At 38.1% G+C, this 13,608-nt stretch overlaps 1 pseudogene; it reads left to right on the top strand.

The window, feature by feature from the left end:
• The first annotated feature begins 7,014 nt into the window (after nt 1-7,014).
• On the top strand, nt 7,015-8,824 carry LOC117382951 (general transcription factor II-I repeat domain-containing protein 2-like; annotated as a pseudogene).
• Nucleotides 8,825-13,608: the final 4,784 nt, after the last annotated feature.

Here is a 13,608-nt window from a genome sequence, read left to right as displayed (position 1 = left end):
CGTTTCCATGGAGATCGGACGTAACCGAAGCGTGCATCCATGCACACTTCACGCACTGCTATATCCCATCATGCACCGTGACTACGCAAAAAAGAGAAGAAAATGGAGTCCGCTGCGCAATACACGTTCAAATGTTCATACTGGTTTACCTCATCAGTGCGACATGAAACTGTTAAATCTGAATAAAGATATGTACAGGCCGTGTGTTTGATGATTAAAAAGGAGGGGAGTTACATGGAATAAAGGAATGTGCAGTTATTGCTAGACAATAAGAGACATTATTATCATTAGAAATTATTATTGCAATAAGAATAATGTAAGAATGTTTGTTTCCATTGTAAGCGTCAAAGACCAAAAGACTGAAACATAAAATCAGAAGAGTTTAATGAGTTCCACACAGGTAAAGTGAACAATGAAGCAACAAACTCTCCAGAAAGGACAGAAGAGAGTCCTGAGACGTGCACAAAATCTTCATGTGTTCCGGTACATTCCATAGGTCTGCGCCCCTCGTGGGCACGTGTCATGTACCTTCGTGTTAGTAAATCAAGATATGAGCTTGATGTAGCGCTGCACTGCTAGAAAATACTTTACAATAATAAGATGGAAAGAACTGGCATGGCATAGAAGGGAAACAGCGCCCTCTACTGTTATTAAAGTGGTGTAGCCACTGGCCAAAATACCGAATCATTAAACTGCAATATCCCACTATATGTACAACTAATCAGTGTTCTCTGGTTTATAGACTATGAATGTCAAAATTATATTTTTACCTCTGTCTCTGTTATTACGTGTTCACAAGGTATATTTTGTTTAAGTTATGAAGTAGCTACAATTGAGAAAAAAATCACCTTGAAACTTATATTTGCCTATTGATATTCAATCTAAACAAAGAAACGGCTGCGACGACGACATCTTGACTTTTCTTCTATTAAATAATAATTCATTAAAAATAACGTACGTAATGTACGTATCGTACGCTCAAAGAGGACATAAGGACATGAGGACGCCTGTCAGTGACGTTGATAAGCCGCGCAAATCACATAATTGGCTGGAGCAGCTCGTTGCCGGTCACACTCACTGACTCACATTGAAAAATAGCGCAGAATGAATTGATTTTGTTTTTGTGTTTATTTTATTTACAACTCCAGTTAGATTTTTTTGTGCGCAGCACAGAATTTCTGTGCGTGGAGACCGTGTCAGCAGTGCGCAATTGTGCACGCGTGCAGCTTGGAGGGAACAGTGGTCTAAACGTGTATGTTTCTTGTGTTAATTCCAAGTTTGTGACTCGTTTTGTCGATATGTTCATGGTAAAAACATTTCCACAGTAAAAGAGGGATTTAGAAATAGCTTCAACACTGATTTGACCGTCCCTTAAACACAACACGCCTGTAAACCTCTGGGACATGGAGGAAGGGAGGAATTATTAGTACAATATTTAATTCATCTGAAACTTGTCCACGTTTTAAACTGTGCCTGAATCAAAAAGCTGTATTTATGTTTTATTTCATTCATTGCATTGATGTTCTTGTCTCCGCCCACTGTCCCTGTCCCCTCCCACTACAAGTCCTCTGAAGTATAAACGTTATCACTCAATTACAGTTCAGCTCATTAGGTTTTTTGATAATATTTTAAAGTTGGTAAAATGAAGGAGATACACTTGTTGTCTTGGTCTGGAATGATAATCAAAAACATAACATATATTTATAAGCTGTATATTTTCCTATATATCTAAATATTTATTGGTTGTGGAAGATGCAGGCATGAACTTCTCTGGCCTTTCCTCATCCTGAACAACACAGATCAGCAGCTAATGAACAGATTCCTGGTGGGATTGAAATTCTTTTAACAAGCTCATATGAAATGTTTGATGTTGTTTTGTTCTGTCAGGCATATAAAGTTCATATGTGACCTTATCCACTCTTCTGGTGAGTTCATACGGACCATGCCATTTGGAGAGGAGAGTTTGCTTTCGGAGGTGGGGAGGAGAAGAAGCACTTTCTGACCAGCTTGCACTTTCTGACCAAGTTCAAAGCTTCTTTCCCTAGCCTTGCGGTCATACCAAGTCATTTGATTTTGTTGAGCGGTCCTTAAAGTCTCTTGTGCCAAAGCAGACATTTCCTCTAGACATTGCCTCATCTTTACCACATAGGCCACCACATTCTCCACTGAGGGGGTAGGATTCTCCCAATAGTCTTTGAGGAGGTCAAGTGTTTGTTTTTGATTGCTTCTTTGTTTTTGATTCACTTTTGTTTTTGATGTACTTTTTTCCTGCTATAATAAATTGTCATATCTTTGCCACATCTGACAGGCAGTTTGCAAAAATCCCAGTGATAAAAAACATTTGAAGAATAATGTGGTAGTGCTTAACAATTAATTTAACTTTAATTTAATCGAACTCAAATAGTTTCAAATCGTCAATGATCAGCTTTTTAATAGCTGTAATAGTTTACAGCCAATCTGTGTTAGTAAACGGTTTTGGTTTAAGACATTTTAACATTTTTGGGTTAAAGATCACTGAATTGATGAAAATATTATTGAAAGTGTTTTTCCATATCACCTAGATCAAATAAGCTTCATTTATATAGCTAATATAATATCCTTCTGTCTCCATGGGGTTAAGGGTGCACTCACACTAGCACAGGGATGGACAAACTTTTTGACACACGAGCCAGTGAGTGTGTGTGTGTGTGGGGGGGGTATATATATATATGTGTGTGTGTGTGTGTATATGTATATATATATATATATATATATATATATATATATATATATATATATATATATATATATATATATATATATATATATATATATATATGTGTGTGTGTGTGTATGTATATATTACATTAGAGATTTGGCCTGTAACATGTAGCAAATCATAAATCATGAATATGCAAGGCTCATTGTACAAATTGTTTTCCAAATTGTTCTTTTAAAAACTCGCCTTCAGAGAAAGGCTTGCTAACTTTTACTAATTTGAATGCCAGCAAAAAACTTGCCTTGGTACTTTGATCGGAGTTATAAAATTATAAAACTATTTTGTTGTCCACTCTGTATTAAACACTCAGTGCTCACTATCCACTTTTCTTTTCTTTGGGTGATGTAGCTGAAGTGTGCCATAATTTGGTCACGTTCGGCGGGCCGGATTAATAAGGCCCCCGGGCCCTATGTGGCCCCCGGGCCGTAGTGTGCCCACCCCTGCACTAGCCCAATCAAACCCTGCCCAAATATGGAAAGTCCCTAAAACGCAGTACGTTTGTCCAGTGTGAGTGCAAACCAGCTGTGCCCAGACCTAAAGCACTGCACGGGTGCTCATGTACGCACACATGCATGATATATGTTTGTAAGCCCTGTCATGTGCACGGAGAGGATAGAAGGTCCAAAGCTCACGCCGAATCCGTGCTTATGTTCTACAAGGACTTTACGCAGCGACAGAAGTTTGTAAGCCTCTCGTCCCCTGTTTAACCCTCACTCCACCACACTGTTGTTTAATCTATAATCTATAAAGAGAAGCGACTCATATCTGGATCACTATTTAATAGATATTTCTGCTGCTGGACCTTTTTTCCCCGCTAAAACACTCTAGTGTGAGCGCACCCAAAGAGCTGGTCAGACATTATATCTGTACTGGGGCAAGTCATGTTTTGCTCAAACACATGGAAAGAAATGCTATTTGTTTTATCTTTTATTTAAGCTTTATTTAACCAGGAGAATCTTATTGCAATTAAAAGTCTCTTTTCCAAGAGTGTCCTGGCCAAGATGCAGCACAATTCACAATCATTAAACAGAGAAACCTTGGGACAATCAACTGTACATGATTACGCATCATCCAATAAAAACATTAAGATGTTATAAAAATAGACACCTCATGTAAAACAACTACAACCAGACAATTGTTCCTCCGAGACATTTTAAAGTTTCTTATACATATTTAGCAAGATCAAGTCATTAAGTCTAAGTTCAGTTTGCAGTTTGGGTACGGGACTTTTAATATGGCACATTTGATCAACCATTGAGGAATTGGAGCGAAAGGAGAGAGGGACAGTGCAGATGAGACACAATAGGCAGAAGCAGAAGGACGAGAGAGAGAAAGAGGGAGAGAAAAGGGGAGGAGAGAATTGAGCGAGGGAGAGGGAGGAGTGAGAGAAGAGGCGGAGACTGGAAGTTTTAGCTGTGAGTCAGTGTCCGAACAAACAGAATCGTAGAGCGTGGATGGAGAGAAAGACGGAGAGACAGACAGAGCCCAGTGAGTTTCAACATGTGAGTACTGCCGCTGTTTACTGTGAAGTTTAATGGGGAAGAATAACTGTGAGCAGGAAGTGGTATTTTTTTTTTAGGATTTTAGAGTTTTATTTTTATAACACATAGTAGGTGGCTGAAATGTTGAGTCTAACTTATCCATTTTGTTCCAGTAGTTTTAGCCAATTGTTAGAGAGGTTGTTAAGCAGTTTTCTGGTGGAGTGACTTTTTTTGTCCATGGAGATGTTTTGCTTTGAAAATTCCAAAAAATGACATTAAACTTAAAACTAAAGCAATCTCCATGGAGACAAAAAATCTGATTCTACCAACCAAGTCTTTTTTAACAATAAAATGCCTTTAATTGAATACATAAAACATAGATAAGTTTATACTATATCGTGAAACATTTATACAAGCAGGTAGCAGAGAAAAGTTACACAGTCCAACTTTAAAAATGAGCCATTAACATCTATACATTTTGTCTCATAGTTAGAATTACAAGTTGTTTATCTAGTTGTTCATAAGTGAAAATTCAGAAGTGTTAAATACTATTTTGCATTTACTGTTCTTGCTTTGTATCAAACATTGGAAACTGTTATCACGTCTGTATGAGGTCCAGTTCTTAATAGTGTTGTCACAATAATAAAAAAAGTCAATTTTGATACTTAAGAATAGATTTTAATCTACTCAATAGCAATTCAGATACCATGATAATAATAAATTATTATTATTACTATTTAGAGAATAGAATGTGATTTTCTACATTAAATTATAGTACTTTTTTTTTATTACATGGTCTTATATCTGTCCCTCTTTCGTTCAGGTAGGTTCCATAGTGGTCCATGTGTGTATACTAGTCTGTGTGTCTTACACTTGTTCTCCTACAGCTCAAGATCATTCTGTCAATTCTGGAATAATAGCCTCGAGCCTCTGAGCTAGTATCGTGGCAAATATTCGATAATCAATATTTAAAATAGATATTGGACGATAAGAGCTGCATAGAATTTTGTCTTTACCTGGTTTATGGATCACTGAAATCACTGCTCTTTTCCAAGATGGTGGTATCTCCCCACCCCTTAAAACATGATTAAAGCAAGCCTTAAGTGGCAGAAGTATTAAATGTCGAAAATGTTTATACCACTCGGCTGGATAACCATCCTCTCCGGCCATTTTATTGGTTTTCAACTTTGAGATGGCTTTACTATTTTTTTCATCTGTTATTTCCCAATTTAACCTCTAGTTTTGTTTGGTTCTTATGGATGGTAAATCAAGTAAGGCAAGAAAATGATTTATAGCTTCAACATTTGCAGAGTGGGGTTGGGTATACATTTGCTCATAATATGCCACAAAGGAGTTCTGTATGTCTTTAAGATTATGACATATATTATCATCAAGAGGGCTCTTCATTTTATGTATAAATCTTTCGGCCTGATGTTTACGTATCCTCCAAGCAAGAAGTTTCTTAGATTTAGGACCATTTTCATAATAATTTTGCTTTACAAATTTTGACTTCTTTTCTATTTGATCCTCATATAGTCTATTCAAAATTTGTTTTGTTTTGTTAATCTTTATTAGGATATCATTGTTTTTGTTTTGCATGTGTTCTTTTTCTAAAAATCTTGTTCAGTTTGTCTTTTCTTAAAAGAGGACCACATAATCAATTTACCTTTAAGTATGGCCTTTAACGCATCCCACACTATGCTGGGAGAGATATCATTAATACTATTATGATCCATATAATCTTTCAGTTCCTTATCTACAAAGTCATGAAACTTGTCATCTTTTAGAAAACTTGTGTTAAGTCTCCATAGAATTTCTTTACGATCATTATCCAAATGGAGGGTCAAGCACACCCCTGCATGGTCAGATACGTCTCTGACACCTATTTCACAGTTGTATGTCTGTCAGACATCAAAAAAAAAAAAAAAAAAAAATCTAATCTTAAATATACCTGATGGGAGTGTGAGAAAAAAGTGTATCCCTTATCTGATTGATGCAAGTTTCTCCACACATTCATCATTCCTAGTTCATTAAGCATTTTCTTAACCAATATTGCTTCTGGGTGGGTTTTATTTTTTTTTATTTTACAGGAGGAATCTATAAAAGGGTTAAGACAGACATCCCAATCCCCTCCACATATAAGCATACCTGATATTTCTGTCACAATAAAATCAAAAATCTTCTTAATTGTGCATTCGTCTTTGCCTGGAGGTCTATACACATTTAACAGAGTCACTTCTTTATTGTCTATATATCCTTTAACTAGTATATAACGTCCTTCCTTGTCACTGACCTGAGATGTGTACTGAAAGTTCACTCTATTTGGTAGTAGGATGGCAACTCCTCTAGAGTGACCCTTTAGTACATATTTTTGAACTCCATTTTGCTTATCTTTTCATGCTCTGTGGCAGAAAGATGAGATTCCTGCCAAAATATTATATGATACTTTCCTCTTTTCATTTTAGCAATGACTTTAGCCCTTTTAATGGGGTTATGAAGACCATTTATGTTGAGAGTGATAACTGTATACTGTTGTCTAACCCCCATCAAGAGAAAGGTACAAACTAAACAGATCTAGATCACATGTGTCAAGGACAAGGCCCGCGGGCCGCATCCGGCCCTCCAAGCCATTTTATGTGGCCCGCAAGGGGTTAAAAGGTATAATTTATTATTATGTTATGACTCTGTGCCTCTACTACATCTCCCACAATGCGCTGCAGTTTCCCGCGAAGTGACCGCATCCCGCAACTAGAGTGTTTCCCCACTTTTGATTCCTCAAGACGCTCTGGCCGTGAAAACTCAACAAATCTCCCCAAAATGTCCAAGAAAAGAAAAACTGATGCAGAAGGACAGCTATTTCATGAAAGATGGGAAAATGAATACATGTTTGTACTTCATGGAGGTAAACCGGTCTTTTATGTCACGAGACAATGTCAGTGATGAAGGAGTACAATATACGGCGGCATTTTGACACAAAACATGGCACTAAATATGTTAATTTTAGTCTCCAAGAAAAACATCGAGTTGTCCAGGAATTAAAAGGAAAACTAAAATCACATCAAGATATGTTTACAAGAGCTACAGCCAAGAACAATGCAGCAGTGAAAGCTAGCTTTATAGTGGCAGAGAAAATGGCTCGCACTTCTAAATTCTTCTCTGAGGGTGCGTTTATAAAGCAGTGCATGCTGAAGGTGTGTGAGCAGGTGTGCCCGGACCAGATACAGAGTTTTAAAAATGTGAGTTTGTCAAGAAACACCATTGCAGACCGGGTGAAAGAGATAGCAGGTAATCTTACATCACAGATTACCAACGACACAAGCAGTTTTGTGGCTTATTCATTAGCCACTGATGAAAGCACAGACAACACCGATACAGCACAGCTGTAAAGGCAGATCTGTCTGTCACTGAGGAGCTGCTGGATATAGTTGCCATGCATAAGACAACAACAGGGAAGGACATTTTTGAGGCGGTGAAGAAGTCCATATCTAACTGTAAATTACCGTGGGAAAGATGGGTGGGGCTGACTACAGATGGCGCTCCTGCAATGTGTGGCGAAAGAAGAGGTTTGATTGGGCTGGTGAAAGAGAAAATGCTACAAGAAAACTGTCCCGCACCTCTAATAACCTATCACTGCATTATCCATCAAGAGGCTTTGTGTGGAAAGGTTCTGGAAATGGATGATATTGTGGCCACGGTAATGAAAACAGTAAACTTTATTCGTGTACGTGGCCTAAATCACCGCCAGTTTAAGAACTTTTTACAAGAGGTGGGCACTGAGCATGTAGTAAGGTGGCTCAGTCGAAGTGCTGTCCTCCAGCGATTTTTTGAGCTCAGAGAGCAAATTGCGCTTTTCATGCAAAGTAAAGGAAAAGTCTTGCATGAACTGTCAGATCCAAAGTGGCTGTGTGATTTTGCCATGTTGTGCGATCTAACTTAGCATCTCGCCCAACTGAATAAGAGACTGCAGGGACGCAAACAAGTCATCACGCAGATGTCTGACTCAATCTCAGCATTCCGACGTAAACTTCACTTCTGGAAGTCTCAACTACAACAGGACAATCTTGCCCACTTTCCTGCATGCCAGGATATTTCAACCTCATATTCAGGTTTTTCATGTGCTCGGTTGGAAACCAAAGTAACCTGGTTAATTAATGAATTTGACCGATGCTTTTCTGACTTCAGAGTGCAGCAGCCAGGTTTTGACATTTTTGCTAATCCCTTCACCGCCAATATTGACAGCTCACCTCATCATCTTCAGATGGAGTTAATCGAGCTTCAGAGCGACAGTGGCCTGAGATCAAAGTTCCAGGATGCTGCACTCGAGGACTTTCACCGTCTGCTTCCCCCTGACGTGATGCCACAGCTTCGACTTCATGCTGCCTGTATTATGTCTATGTTTGGGAGCACCTATCTGTGTGAACACATGTTTTCTATCATTAATCTAAACAAGACCAAGCATAGATCACGCATCACTGATGAAAATCTCTGTGCTGTTTTGAGGATTGCTACAGCACAAGACCTAAAACCACACCTAGACATGCTGACCAGGGGAAAACGACGTCAAACATCCACCCAGAACTGGTGAGCATTTATGTTACATAATGTATTTAAATTAATATCTCCAGTTTAATCTTTGATTGTGTTTTGTGTTTTTATTTTCAGTTCATGATCACTGGACTGCACTTGTGTTCAGAGGCAGCAATGATAAGCTTCACTCCTAACATCACCAATATAGTGACACTGACAGCCTTTATTCATTTTTTTATTACTGTTTTTAAAGTTTGTTTTTTTATATGCTAGATCTGTTACCCTAGTTCTCAGCAGATCACCCTGAATGAGAAAGGTTCAGAAGGAAGTAAATTAAATAAATTTGATATTTGTAATTATAATTATAGTTATTTGTTATCTGTTAAGTTTACTTAATGTTTGCTCTGTAATTGAAGGAGTAATGTGAATGTCTTAACTTTGTCAATAGATCAATACAAATAAATTAAATATTATATAATATTTAAAACTTAAACAAATATTATGAAAAATCAAATACAGACTCTCATTTGTAACATACCGATATTACATACAGTACAGTAGTTGTTACAGTCTTAACTTTACAACTGGCCCTTTGATGGCAACCATGATCCAAATGTGGCCCTTGGTGAAAATGTGTTTGACACCCCTGCTCTAGATGCTCTGAAAAACACACATAGGTCTGCAGAAAAAGAAAACAAAAACATACCAGAACATGGAACATACGTGACCTCCGAAAGTGAAGTATAAATCCACCCTCAAAGTTGGGAGGGGGATCCCAGGGAACCCACCATCCATCCACTGTTTATTTATTTATTTTTTAAATAGGGACAAAACACATTAATGAACATATACACAGTCACCTCTGGTTGTGGCCCTGGTGGAGCGAGATGAAAGAGTTGACCTGTACCTAATATAGTCACTGAGTGGGGGTGGAGCTAAACCATGTAAAGTCTTATACATCAAACAGGCATTTCTAAATTTGATGAAATTCTGAAAGCTCAATAGATTGTATTTGGAGAGAACATTGCAACTGTGGTAAGTAAAGGGTTTCTTGTCCAATATTTTCAAAGATTTTTTTATAGAGGGACTCTATTGGCTTAAGAGTTGTAACACCTGACAAAGACCAACTGGTTATACAATAACTAATGTGAGAAAAGATCATACAATGTAAAAACATCATTGCAGCTTCATTAGTTAATGACCCGCGTATTTGATAAAAATTGTATAGATTGTATTTGACTATTCAGGACACCATTTTAACATGGTTTTTAAATGTAAGTGCAAAGTCCAACATTACTCTCAGATATTTAAACTCCTTCTCTGATTTTAATTCTTGACTTTTAAAATACACATTTGATCTGATTATATATTTCTTTTTCTTAGAAAAAAACATACACACGTTTTTTGTGTGTTTAATAGAAGACAGGACCTGGTGAGCCAATTCTCAACATGTATTAATGCTGATGAAAGAATTTGAGATACTTCTTTGAAATTGTTCCCACTTGTAAAGAGCACAGCATCGTCTGCATGAAGCTGTATGTCCACATCTTTACAAGTGTCCGGAAGGTCATTAATGTAAATGGAAAATAAAAGGGGCCCCAAAATTGACCCTTGGGGAACCCCTAGAGGGCAATCTCGAAAAGAGGACTCCACCCCATTTACCACAGAACACTGTTTTCTATGATTCCATCCATTTTATAGTTTTGTTAGAGAAGTTGAAGGAGAACAGTTTTGATAGTAATACATTATGATTCACAGCGTCAAACGCTTTTCTTAAATCTAAAAAAACTGCTCCCACATGTTTTTTTTTTTTATCTAAATAACCTTTAACCTTTTCTAAGAATGTTGTTATTGCAGATTCAGTGGAATGTAACGTACGGAAACAAAACTTCATGGGGTGCAAGGGGGATTGGCTGTTATCAATATGATCAATTAATTGCTTTGCAACCCACTTTTCAAGCACCTTTGAAAAAACTGGTAATATGATGATTGGCCTATCATTTTTCATGTCAGTTCTATCCCCTGACTTAAAAATCTGCGTCACAATTGCAGTCTTCCAGGCCTTTGGAACCACAGAGTGTTTTCTGTTAATCAGATGAGCAATGGGGCATGATAAGGCCACTTTATATTTTTTAAGAAAGTCTATGTCAAGATAGTCCTTAGCTTTGCTATTCTTCATTGCATTAATGATGTTAATAACTTCTGATGCCGTTATCTGAGTAATGTTAAAAGTTTGCTGAGTGCCATTTTCAGGACTATAGGAGAACTCAGGAGACTTAAAGCACTTGGATATTTCTTCCACAGATCGTATGAAGAACAGATTCAGCTCATCTGCTAAAACAGCAGGATCATTGACAAGCTGATTGTTAACCTTTAGTTCTATATCTTTGATGTCTTTCTTTTTCCGTCTCATGGTTAGTTTGTTACTATTCTACCAAATTTGTTTCCCATTCCATTTTGCATTTTCCATTATTGTGATGAAAAAGTTAGCTTTAGCTCTCCGCAATTTAGATGTTACTTTATTTCTTATAGATGTATAGTTTAGTCTATCAGTGGTCAACCCTGATTTAATTGATTTTTTAAGTAGTTGATCCCTCATTTTCATTAATTTAAAACTCTGAGTTCAACCATGGAAGAAAGTTGTAGTTTTTTTTTCCCCTATTAATTGTGGTTTTAGAAAAGGACTGACTAACTTCCTGGATTTTTTAAAGAAATAATTCTGAACAGGTGTCAGTGTCATCACAAATTTCCCCAATTAATTCTCCACTTAATGCTCTTTCCACATTTTTTTCTTGATTTTTTGGTATAATATTGAATTTTGACTGCTTATTTGAATGATTAGTAATTGAATTTTCAAAACGTTTACTTAATTTTCTCAAACAGAAGATTGCGTTATGATCAGAAAGACCAGTCAATAAATTTTGTGTTTTAGTGATTCTTTCAGGTTTGTTGGAGAAGAGCAGGTCAATTCTGGATGCTGAATGATGAGTGACTCTTGTGGGATGCTGTATTAGCTGGGTGAAATTAAATTGGTCAGTTATTCATTTGAGTTTTTTCCTGTCCTTTTTGTCATCCCAATTTATATTGAAATCCCCTATTAGAATTATTTCTTTTTTGTGGTTGCATATATTTAGGAGGGCTTTAAAATGGTCATAAAAGTCTATTTTAGCAGAAGGTTTTCGATAAAGACAGATAACAGTGAGTGACATTTCAGCTGAAAGGAAGATACTGTTCACATTTAGAGACCATACTACGGACATTTAAATGGCCCCCAAACAGTCCACTTTTCTTTAACAATGGGTCCCAGACAGCTCTTGCATTATTTAATGTATTAAATATTTTTAGACGCCTATGCTTTTTCATTACTGGGTTTCTGTACCTTACCATCGTTGTAACTGAAAGTGCATCTGAGGTAACGTTCTCCGCCAGTCCCCCATACGTTGATCCCCAGTGCGCTGGTCTCCAGCATGACCCCGCTGAACTCACCGCCACCAGTGTGCTGGTGGAGGGGGAAGCCCAGGCAACGTTCCTCGCCCGTCCCCGGCGCGTTGGACCCCTACACAACTCCGCTGAACTCGCCGCCACACTGGTGGAGGGAGAAACCCAAGTCTGTGGTAAATCACCAGCAAGCTGAGGTTGAGGCTCGTCTAGTTGAGGTGCAGACCCAGCTAGCAGAGGTGGAGGCCCGACTAGCACATGTGGAGGCTACTGTCCATCGTGGTGACGCATAGTGAGGAAGCAATTTCCCTGACGGCCAATCAGATATAGTGATTCAGTTAGCAGAGCGCAGATGTAATAATGATTGCACTGCTATACCACGCAGAAGCTTGCCTTGAATCACACGGTGCCTCTTTTAAACACCTTAAACTTGTCCTGGATGCTTCTTGTCAGCTCTTTTCTATTCCAACCCTTTGTTGCACACGCAGATTTCCACGTAGGTCTCCTCGGTCTGGGAGAGGGAGTCGGGTCCACTGCGTCTTCCGCTTATGCCTGCAAAAGCCTTCTTTTCTTTAAGTCGTCCGTGGCTTCCTCCACGTAATTATACACCACGGTGTCATTGCCTCAGTCGTAAAACACACGGAGTCTGGCCGGGTAAAGAGTTTGGAAGCGATACCCTTTTTCTTTGAGCATTTTCCTGACGGTGTTGTCGGCTTTACGTTTAAGAAGCAGATCACTGGGGTAGTCTTGGTCAAAATATACATGCCTTCCATTAAACTGAATATCCTCTTTACCCCAAGCAGAGCGGAGAACCATCTCCTTCATCTTGTATTCCAAAAAACATATTAGATCTGGGGTTAGTGCTCGGCGGTGGTCTGGGCCCCAGAGAGCGGTGACAGCGCTGTATGGCTTAAGGAGCGTCAGCGAGGGAAAGCTCAGATTTAAGAAAATCCCCTCTGCTCTCTCAAGGCAAGGCAAGGCAAGGCAAGTTTATTTGTATAGCACAATTTGTACACAAGGTAATTCAAAGTGCTTTACAGAATAAGAAAGACATTAAAATCACAACATAAATAATCACCCAATCTGCAACTCTCTCACCCACTCGTTTGCCCCTTTAAAAACTCTCTCTCGCACTCTTTAAACACTGTCTTGCTCAGTTTAAGAACTTTCCCATTACTTTACAAAAAACTTTCCTTTCACTTCTCAAATACTTTCCTGTCACTTTACTATGTCTAATAAAAGTCCATCAGTCCATGTTTCTTTTGTCATCATAAAATTACCATTAAAAGAGAAGAGTGCAGAATAAAAACCTTTCAGTCGTATGCACAGCTAAACAGAATTGTTTTGAGCCTGGATTTAAATATTGTCAAAGTAGAGGCCTGGCTCACATCTTCAGGAAGACTG

This window comes from Periophthalmus magnuspinnatus, chromosome 15, assembly GCF_009829125.3.
Source record: "Periophthalmus magnuspinnatus isolate fPerMag1 chromosome 15, fPerMag1.2.pri, whole genome shotgun sequence".
Lineage (NCBI taxonomy): Eukaryota > Metazoa > Chordata > Actinopteri > Gobiiformes > Gobiidae > Periophthalmus > Periophthalmus magnuspinnatus.
Note: the sequence above shows the minus strand (reverse complement) of the source record. Positions and strands in the feature narration are given on the sequence as shown.